The sequence below is a fragment of the Octopus sinensis genome, linkage group LG12 (assembly GCF_006345805.1).
Source record: "Octopus sinensis linkage group LG12, ASM634580v1, whole genome shotgun sequence".
Classification (NCBI taxonomy): domain Eukaryota; kingdom Metazoa; phylum Mollusca; class Cephalopoda; order Octopoda; family Octopodidae; genus Octopus; species Octopus sinensis.
In genome coordinates this window covers 63,956,418-63,968,319 of record NC_043008.1, presented here as the reverse complement: position 1 = coordinate 63,968,319, position 11,902 = coordinate 63,956,418, and the positions used below count along the sequence as shown (strand labels likewise).

The 11,902-nt window shown below is 33.7% G+C and overlaps 1 long non-coding RNA gene across 1 annotated transcript; it reads left to right on the top strand.

The window, feature by feature from the left end:
* Nucleotides 1-310: 310 nt before the first annotated feature.
* Nucleotides 311-11,690, top strand: LOC118765654. Its single transcript, XR_005001519.1, has 3 exons — nucleotides 311-376; nucleotides 1,061-1,066; nucleotides 11,672-11,690. It is a non-coding gene; the product is annotated as an uncharacterized LOC118765654 (long non-coding RNA).
* Nucleotides 11,691-11,902: the final 212 nt, after the last annotated feature.

Genomic DNA, 11,902 nt, shown 5'->3' with positions numbered 1-11,902 from the left:
TATATAGTGCAGTTAGGCTAGTTGTGTGACCACCCATTTTGGCAAAAAAATTTGCATACATATTACATGGTCTTTTTGATGGTAAATTTGAAACATTTATATTAATTTAGCATTAGAATTCTTCAAGTTGTATAGAAATAGTTATTGCCTGCATCATTCGAAAGAGAAATAAATTCTGCATAAGGTGTAAAAGATAGAAATAATTTGTATGGTGTTAGTAACAAAATATTTTGTAAGAAATAGAACTTTTATCATCGCTCTTAAATTTATTTTCACCAGTGTAAGTACCAGTTGAATGCTGCTACTTACTGGATCGACATAATCAACTTATACCTTCCCAGAAATTGCTGGCCTTGTGCCAAAATTTGAAACCATTGTAAAATCAGAGAGGCCAGAATACCTAGAACATCAGGCGAAATGCTCAGCAGTATTTCATCAATTTGCACATTTTGAGTTCAAATTCCACCAAGGTCAACTTGGCTTTCATCTTTTTACAGTTGATGAAATAAGTACCAGTTGGGCATTGGAGTTGATATAATCAACTTACCTGCAGTCTCGAAGCTGCTGGCCTTGTGCTAAAAGAGTAAAGGAGTAAAGAGTTGCTAAGGTAGTGAGATGGCAGAATCCTTAGCTCACCAGGCAATATTTTGGTGGAATTTCATCTGTCTTTATACTTATTTCAAATTCTACCAAGGTCGACTTTGCCTTTCATCCTTTCAGGGTCGATAAAATAATTACCAGTTAAGTACTGGGGTCAATGTAATAGACCTGCACTTTCCTGGTGCCAAAATTTGAAACCAATATCATATACAGACCCATAAATTATATGGACATGTCTTTATACAGAAATGCCAAAAAATAACCACTATCTCGGTTTTGAAATATAGACACCATAATTTATGAAGCAGGGTTACTTTTATAAAGTAAACCTCAATGAAGCGCAAAAACGATATATAGGCATGCTTTTATTTCATACATTGATGAGTGAAATCTAACAAAATAAGCTTACTACATCAGGTAATTAAAGAAAAGATTTTCTAATACTATTGTTAAATGAGAGATTATTGTATGCTAATCTTCAAGAAATGAAAATAAAATGTTATCTTTGCACAACAGAGCAACACCGCATCCTCGAAAAGTATCAAACCTATTTCAAAATTTCTGAGAAATATAGACATTCTGAGAAACATCTATTGCATAATTTTCCAATAATATACCATATGAATGATACAAAAAGCTATATATTAAATACAAGAATTTAGGATTCATTCTGGACTAGGAATTCAAAACAAGCAAATACTTATACCTATTTCTAACTATAGGTACGCTTTTGCTGTTGGGTAGAAAGGGTAATTGGGTTTGATCAAAGGAGTATTAGATCAGAACTAATCTCAAACAAAATAACACCTTTTTTATGTTGTTGGTTGACCTGCCAGAAACAACAGTTAAATCTTCCTCAAATCCCATCCCATGATTTTAAAGATAAAGATATATTGGGAAACAAGCATAGATAATCATAGCTGCAAAGCCTTAGTTTATAAATCTGATCAAACAAGGGTGATTTTAGTCTAAACTTTTGGATACAAATCTTCTGGAAAATGCTTTTGGTTCTATGATGCAAATTTACTATTTTAAAGTTATCTAAATTAGAACTTTCCAGCAATAATTCATGTTGATTTATGTTCAGTTATTTTAATAAATTCATAAATAGTTGAAACAAAAACAGTATGTTTCCAAAAAAAAATTGAAAGAAAAGTGCAAAACAACAATATCACCGATTACAACTTTTTACAGAATTACTTGGCATGCTAGAAATAGAAAATAAATCCCTCTTAAATCATAGTTTGGCTAAAATGATGAGCTCATGAGTGTTTGATCACCTGCTAGAAATAACAACCAAGTTTCATTCAAATCATGCCTCACTATCTTATGTAGTCTTTGATACATTAGTCTTAAAATGTGATGAAATAGCAAAACTTAAATACTTTTGATTATGGCCTATTCAGTCAGGATTTACTTAAGTTTGAAGAGAAATGAATAGCAACATATTTTGTAACTATAGAAACTGAGACAACTCCAGTTGTCTTGACACAAAACATTTTATTTGTATTTTATTTTATTTTATTTTATCTAGTTTCAGCTCACGAGCTGTGGCCATGCTGGGGCACTGCCATTCGGTGTTGCTACATGATTTTACTTCACGAGTGCTTTTTAACAATTGCCATTTGGTGCATGAGAGAGTTTGATGCAGCTGCCCTCATCTGCACCTCCTGCCATGAAGTTAGTTAATCTGGGACACCTGACAGGAAGAGATCCAGTTTTATTGTTTATAAAGTGTCATCAAATCAATGGACATGATGCTATCAAGTATTGTTTTTCACTCCCACTTCACTTATTATCTAAGCTTACATTGATTTGTCCAAGGGAACACTTTATTGACTCTATCAGGTGATAGGCATAGGAGTGGCTGTGTGGTAAGTAGCTTGCTTACCAACCACATGGTTCCGGGTTCAGTCCCACTGCGTGGCACCTTGGGCAAGTGTCTTCTACTATAGCCTTGGGCTGACCAAAGCCTTGTGAGTGGATTTGGTAGACAGAAACTGAAAGAAGCTCGTCATATATATATATATATATATATGTGTGTGTGTGTGTGTGTGTGTGGTGTGTGTGTGTGTGTGTGTATGTGTGTGTGTGTTTGTGTGTCTGTGTTTGTCCCCCTAGCATCACTTGACAACTGATGCTGGTGTGTTTACGTCCCCGTAACTTAGCAGTTTAGCAAAAGAGACCAATAAAATAAGTACTAGGCTTACAAAGAATAAGTCCTGGGGTCGATTTCTTCGACTAAAGGCGGTGCTCCAGCATGGCCGCAGTCAAATAACTGAAACAAATAAAAGAAAGAAAAAGAAAAAAGTGATGTTAGATATGCATCAACTGGTTTTTGTGGATTTACTCTTCACACTTTCACACACTTACTGTGGTACAGAGGGTTCATTTTGCATTATGGACAATTGAAGTTATAGTTCACCATTTTGCACTTTGGTTTGAAATTTGTGCAATGTTTTCTTCATTCTTCATTTATAAATTTATTATCTGAGCTCAGTATCATTATTCATCCTACATTACTCTTTTACTTATTTCAGTCATTTGACTGTGGCCCTGATGGAGCACCACCTTTAGTCGAGCAAATCGACCCCAGGAATTATTCTTTATAAGCCTAGAACTTATTCTATCAGTCTCTTTTGCCGAACTGCCAAGTTATGGGGATGTAAACACACCAGCATCGGATGTCAAGCAATGTTGGGGGGACAAACACAGACACACAAACACACACATGCATATATATATATACATATATACGATGGGCTTCTTTCAGTTTCCATCTACTAAATCCACTCACAAGGCTTTGGTTGGCCCGAGGCTATAGTAGAAGACACTTGCTCAAGGTGCCATGCAGTGGGACTAAACCCAGAACCATGTGGTTTGTAAGCAAGCTACTTACCACACAGCCATTCCTACACCTATAAATAGGAAATATTTTCATTATATTTGTCGTATAACAGTAGCTTAAGTAAAGATTGTTTAATAGCTTCGAATATTTATGTTTTATGTGTGTAAAGTTTTTGCGATTTTAGGTTTAACAAAAGGTAAATCATATAAATATTTCTACAAATTTTTTGGCAAATATTTTGGTGGTTGACATCATAGAGATAAATAAATAAATAATTTTGTCCTTGAATTCATTTGCAAGTAAAACTTTATTACACTAAGAGGCTGCCTTATTAAAGATAACTTTATTTTGAAGATGAATTCTTTATTTGAAAATAAATATAGTTAATGGAATTTCTTAAAAAATATGAGTGCATTGTATGGTCCTTTGTTAATATAAGTGTGAGACTTTCATTACTCTTTCAGGAAGAATTTAGGCAAGTTAGTTGTTAAATAGATAATATTGGGTTGGCAACTAAGTTCCTGCCATGTTTTAAAATTCAAATTTTCGAAAAGGTTTAATATGAAATAACAACTAATTAATCAATAATGTATTCACCCTTGTTGTTTACAACTTCTTCCCAACGTTCAACAAGATTTTCAATACCTTATGGGTAGAATTCACCTGATTTTGACTCAAAAAATTGATCCAACCAAGCTCTCAATTCTCCCTCAGTATTGAACAAAACTCCATGCATAGCATTTGAAAGAGAGTAATGTGGAAATCTATTGGTGCCAAATCAGGAGAGTATGGCAGGTGTGGCAGCACTTCCCAGCCATACATTTGAATGGCTTCCTTGGTCATATTGGTGATACGAGGGCAGGAGTTGTCATGCAGCAGAAGAACTCCAAGCTGCCGATTAGGTCTTTTCTCTTGAATAGCCATGTTGAGTCATTCCATCTGCTGAACATAGAGTTCTGCATTGACCGTTTGGTTCCATTAAAACAATTCATAATGGATAATCCCTTCCCAGTCCCACCATATGCACAACATCGTTTTACGTAGATGAAGATCTTGTTTCATGTGTGGTGTCGCTTATTTACCGGGGCTAAGCCATTCCTTATGCTGCTTCATATTGATGTACAGGCACCATTTTTCATCACCAGTAACAATTCGGTAAAGAAATCATTGCTTGTGTCCATGAGTTGAGCAGTGAAGAGCAAGCAAACCAGTAGAGATTGTGGCTCGTTGGTTTTTGTTGTAGTCACTTAAAGCATACGGAACCCATGCTCTATACTTCTGAACCTTTCCCATCGAGTGAAGATGCTTCTCTATAGCAGTGTGGAAGCATTCCATTTTCTCTGCCAGTTCCCTTGTTGATTGATGAGAATTTTCGTGCAAAAGTTGGTTTAATCACTCTTCATTGAACTCAACTACACGGCCAGAATGAGATGCGTCTTTGAGGTCAAAATTTCCATTTTTGAACTTGGTATTCCAATCACAAGTGGTTCTTTCAACTATGGCACCATTACCATATACAGCACAAATGTCACAAGCAGCTTTTGTGGCCTTCAAACCTTGGTCAAAACCAAACAGAAGGATGTGTTGGATATGCTCATTATTCTTTTCTTAACTTAACATTCCATTTTAATGATCTGAAACAAAGCAAAAATTAACTAAAATTAACTAGAAAAAAAAATCAAAATAGATTCCAAAATGATTCAAAAATAGAATTCTCAAAAAAAAAAAGATTCCAAAATTTAAAAACGCAATAAATTCCAAATTTTAAAAAATATTATTAACAGGCCCAGTGTGCACTGCAGTGGGATCAAATTCGTTAACCATTTGATTGCAATGTCTATATGTTATCCTTAAAGCTAACCTTGAGTCTCCACCATCTCTTCTCTGTTTATATATGTGTGTGTGTGTCTGCATGTATACATATATGCAAATACATCTGTATATATAATATACAATATATATATATGTATATATATATATATATAATATATATACATATATTATATACAAGATATATAATATAATATATAAAGAGTAAAGACCCCCCCTTCGGTCATGGATGACCATGGGATTCCACCTAGAAAGTTCCCCTCCGAGGCACAAGTCCAGGCAAGGTTGTTTATGGAAGACCAGCAGTTGCCCATGCATACTGGCCTCCCCTCTCCATGAGACTGATGTTATCCAGAGAAAAGGCAAAGACCGATACAACTTGGCACCTGTGACATTGCAGCTCATTTCTACAGCTGAGTTAGCTGGAGCAATGTAAAATAAAGTGTCTTGCTCAAGAACACAACACACAGCCTGGTCAGAGAATTGAACTCACTGTCCCATTATCTTGAGCCCGATGCTCTAACCACTGAGCCAAGTACCTTTACAATATGTGTGTGTCTGTGTGTTTGAGAGAGAGAGAGTGTGTGTGAGTGTGTATGTGTGTATATGTGTGTATATGCACATATGTATATGTATGTGTGTCTATGAGTGTAATCTATATAATTTGCTCACTCGAAAAATATGTAACTACATATATAATAGTCTGCAAAGATTTCCATTTATTAACATTCTTTTGTATTTATTGCCATTGGTTGTAGATTGTATAAATAATTAGAATGAACCTAATAGACTTAACCTTTCTGAAAAGTTACTTGTTCAGTTTTGGGTAGCTTCCAACATAATATACATGATATTATTCAGAGAAAGCTTGTGTTTAATTGTAATGAAACAAACAACATTTCAATAATTCGGATGATTGATACTATAAAAGTCAAAAGAATGAATTAATAAAATGATTAAAATTAACAGTAATTATTTGAAATCTTGAGTATTACCATTAAAGCGGGGAAAGGTCAAAAGAACATGGCTCTCAGAGTAAGTGCTTTTGGTGTATTCTTCTTCTTCATGAAAGATATATTTTTAAATAAGTTCATAAAATTTTATACACATGTGTCGGTTGCTCAATGAATTAGAATGTTATTGCTCTTAGGGATCTTTACCGTTTGACCGACAGATTTAAAAAATAATTTTTTATAACTAAATACTTTCAAACTTCGTATACTGGTAGAATGTGTCACATAAAACATCTTTTACTCTTGTTGAGAAAATTCTGTATTTTGGAAGTTATTTCTTGTTAAAGTTGTAGTATTTAGGTAATTTCAACCAATCAATGGGGTGTATTCAGCTGAATAAAATTACTGCAGTTGTTTGTCAACAACAACTTCTGGCAGCATATGTTTTGTTTGTCACTGTTTTTAACAAAATTGTCCGACGAACGGGAACGTGAAACTCCGAGTGACAGGTTTTGTTGAATTTCTGCTGCTTTTAAATAAAGCATATTACTCTACCCCTGGTATTTGAGTACTCTTTTTTTCCACCTTGTTTCACATTTATGTGTTTACTCCGGTGTACATAAATATATATAGATATACATACGTACATCCATATGTTCGTACATATATATATGCACATATATGTATACATAGATATATACACATGCACATATATGCACACAAACACATATGGATATAAATATGCTTATTTATGTGCATGTGTTTGTTTACCACTAACGACTGTTGTTGATTTCTTTAAGTCACTGTAACTCAGCAGCTTGACTAAAAGACACCAACAAAATATGCATTAGACAACTTATAATATGAACCAAGGCTGATTTGAATGATTAAACCTTCAAGGCTTTATCAAGCATGGCTGTAGTCCAATGATTCAAAGAAATTTTTGAAAATAAAAAAAAAATTAAATAGCTATTTTGCAACTGTTTTCATTAATAAAAATATTATAACTCAGTCACCATATTAACGAGTTTACATAATGCTGTTTATTAAAAAAACATACAACATGATATTTTGATTATGGAAACTCTGTCTCAATATGATGCAGTCATGATTGCATGATCAAATATTTTCCTGACTGCATGGTCAAATATTTTCCAACAAATCATTTGGTTGACCAATGTCTTGTAACTTCAATTTAGCAGATGGAAACTGTACACAAGTCTGTCATATTGCTACACAGACAAAAGTACAAACAGACAAACGCACAAATAATGCAAACACACACAATAAATTGCAAAGAAACAGGAAATTATGCAAGTAATTATGTTTGCTTACAGCTGTTTCTGTTGCAAGATGAGGTTCACTCAGATCTGAGTGTTTGTGCATCAGCTTATAGCTTCCTTGGAGTTTCTAAACAAACTTCTAGCATCAAATTATTTGTATTGCAATGCCTAAGCAAAGTACTTACACATGCACACACACAGAGGGTGTGATGGGTAAACCATCACCATTTTATGTTTTTAATTTTGCACGTGCACATTGTTTATCTTTCATTATGTCTACTACACAGTATAGTAGGGTCAGTGGGGCACTGTTTGTGGGAAGATATTTTTGCTGCTTTTTAATAAAGTATATATATGTGTGTGTGTATGTATATATATATATTTTAATTTTATTTATTTTATCTATTTATTTTATCTAGTTTCAGCTCACGAGCTGTGGCCATGCTGGGACACCGCCATATATATATATATATATATAGTGAGAGAGAGAGAGAAATGTACTTGGATAGCAAGTGACTTGATCTGAGATGGTGTGCTGAAGCAAAAATGGCACAAAGTTTTGTCAATGAACAGATCATAGTTTGAAAGTGACAAACATATTTTCACACAAATTAGATTTAAATGAAACTAACGGTTTTTGTGAGTTCTTAAATGGCTTACAAGCATCTTCCACACTACAATGTATATATATATATATATATATGTATGTATGTATGTATATATATATATATATGTATGTATGTATGTATATATATGTTTGTGTGTGTGCATGTGTGTGTGTCTATGTGTGTATGTGCGTGTATATGTGTGTGTGTAAGTGTGTGTTCTTTTATACTTTTAGCTGTTTCAGTTGTTGCACTTCCTTAAAGAGATCAGTTGAAGAAATCAGAACTAGTTGCCAGAGTTTAGAGAACAAACACATGCACAATGGTTGTCCACAGAGTTTCTTGCTACCAAATTCATTCACAAGACACTGGTCTGTGCAACTGAAATTGAAATCATATGGTCATGAAACAAACTTCTTAAGTGCTCAGCCACGCTTGCATCTATATAATACCGAAGTAAATTTCCTATAAAGCATTGTGAAATAGAGATATTACTTTGTTTTTAGAAAACCATTACAATGTATGATAGAAATAAAGAAAAAAAACTTGTTATCAAATTCAAAGCATCAAAGCAAAATTTATGGTTTGCACTTGTCTCTTATATTTTAATATTTCATCTTTAAAACACCTTTATCAAGTGAGAAAATGAAGAATGTGTTTATCTCTGATCTGCACACATATAGGTATGCAAGGAAAGAATCTAACCACACACACGGATGCACGCACGCACACACACAAACACACACACACACACACAGAGTTTGGTAGTGTTATACCACCTAATTAACATAATGCAGCTCTTGTCTGATGTTGATAGACATTTCAAATCTATTTGTTAGAAGAGTTTTTCTGATATAGTTTTCGTAAGAGTGACTCTGTGGTAAGTAGCTTGTTTACCAACTACATGGTTCCAGGTTCGGTCCCACTGTGTGGCACCTTGGGCAAGTGTCTTCTACTATAGCCTCTGGTCGACAAAAGCCTTGTGAGTGGATTTGGTAGACGGAAACTGAAAGAAGCGTGTCGTATATATGCATATATATATGTATGTGTGTATATATGTTTGTGTGTCTGTGTTTGTCCCCCAACATCGCTTGACAACAGATGCTGGTGTGTTTACATCACCGTAACTTAGTGGTTCGGCAAAAGAGACCAATAGAATAAGTACTAGGCTTGCAAAGAATAAGTTCTGGGGTTGACGTCTTCGACTAAAGGTAGTGCTCCAGCATGGCCACAGTCAAATGACTGAAACAAGTAAAAGAGTAAAAGAGTATACATGCCTAGTGATATAAAAGAAATAAATAAACAAATTCTCATATTTCCAATATCCCATTGGATGGCATTGATGGTTATGTGATACTTTGGTTATGGCATCCCCTCATATGCTGTTTAATAGAAGAATTATTTGTATGCGTGCATTCTTTAAACATTGTGCTTGAAATAAGAACAACATTTATAACAAGCTTTACAGTAGGGGGTCTACATTGGTTAAAGTTAGTCATGTCTTTGCATATGCACAGTATTTTGGGACATATGTAAGGAGGTAACCAAAAGTAACTGGAAATGTTTTCTGTGGGACAAGCCCAATGTAGTTTAGGTTTCTGCTGCTAGAAGCCACTTGATGCAACCCTCAGGCACCAGTTTGCTTCCTGATGATCACATGGGGCATCTTTGTTTTGCAGTGCTTCTCCCCTCTTCATAGATTTTTATGATTGCTGAAACAAATGAACAGCTTGCTTCCATGATATTCTGTTTACTGCACGGGGAAACGGTGGCTGAAACAGTTACCATGCTTCAGACAGGTTACAAGGATGCTACCATAAGCAAATCAAAAGTTTACGAGTGGTTTTCATGCTTTAGGAATGGTCTCTGGTTGCTTGAGCAAACGTCAACCTCCCGAATGAATGAAAACGTCACGAAAATTTATGAACTGATTTTGGAGGACCATTGCTAAAAACTTGATGCACTTGTTGATATGACCAGTGTGTCTTGGAGCTCCTGCCAACGACTTTTGGGTGAGAAATTGCGAATGGAAAGAGTTGCAAGGAAATTTGCGTCTCACTTACTCATAGAAGATCAAATGCAGTCATGACTGAATGAGTGTTGTGAACTGAAAGAACAGTCGGAAGTTGTTCCAGAACTCTTTTGAAAAGTTATCACTGGTGATAACTGCTGGTACTATGGAACTTACAGGTAAGGAAGAGGTGAAGAAAGAAGGCATCCTCCTACACCTATCTGTCTGTTTGCCTGTCTGCCTGCCTGTCTCTCTACCTCTCTATAAGTATATATATATATATATATATATATCAACAATTGAGGGTAAAATTAATTAATCAATTTCACCAAGTGTTCAGTATGTAAAAGGACCATTTAAGGCGAATTCAAAATATTACATTATATAATTAGGGCTTAGTAAAATAAATTCAGTATGTGACAAAGTAATTTATTTTACTAAGCCCTAATTATATAATATATATATATATATATATATGAATAAAAAAATGGAGTTAACGCAGGTGTAATCAAATATTTTTACTTTCGACACATATATATGAGTGGCATGAATACCTTATCTTCTTTAGTATTATGAAAACAGACGTTAAACGATGATGATGATGATGATGATATATATATATAATATGAGTGTATGTGTATATGTGTGTGTGTGTGATGGTGTTGTGGGTGTAGATGTGTGATTGTATCTTTCATTGTACATTGGCAAAAAATACAAGAATCAGTATGAAAAATATTAAAATGGTACTTTGTAACAAAAATACCTTGCATTAGTTGTTCTGTACGGGTTGTACAGACAATCCTGTATCATCTGCACTATCAGAAACTTAGTAAATCAGTAAATGGCAAAATGGAAATCTTTAACACACAATATGATGTAATTTAAAAAAAACATTCTTAATAGAATAAAATATTTTACATATTACATATTGCACCACTAAACCACAAGCATGTTTCTGAAATCAGTTTCTCTCTTAACCTTTTATCCAGGTATATATTTTAACCAAACAACACATATTCTAGTTTTTAGAAATTGAATGAAAATATTATAGAATTCTTAATGGATTGCAAAAATCTCTAAATCTGGAAGTTGTTTCAGGGGGGGGGGAATACAACCAAAATCTAAAAACAAAAACAAAAAAAAAATTTCTATGGGTTTGTTAATAAATAGATTATAGAAACATCTATAACTCATCAAACATCTTAATGAAGATAATGAAACAAACTTTAAATGGAACCGATGATTGTATATTTGAAGTCAATTATAAGATATTTTGAGTTAAAAATCAATATTTCTTCAAAGAGAATTTTCAATAGAAGCATATTGTTTCTGGAGAATGCTTTTGTTGCATTAAGGAATATGTAAGTAACAAATACCAATATTAAGAGATGAAGGAATAAAAGAGCAACAAAATAATAATGATAATGATAATAATAAATAATAAAAGAAATTTTGAATTACTACCACAACTGTGAACTTTATATCAAAGCATGTCAATTAATATTATAAGATATGGTTTTTGATATTTGATGAGAACTTAGATATAGTTGATGTTTATTTAGAAGATGAATATATTTAAATAATGCATGCTTGTATGAATATGTATTATTATAGATATACATAATGGCTCTTATTTTTGTCAATGAGGAAAATTATTTCTGTTCACATCAAATGAATCCAAACCTGTTTAATAAAAGTGATTCATGCCTGTTCTTAAGTGGCTGGTTTCAGGGATAATTGTTATGCTGGAAGAGCTTTTCAAAAGACATACA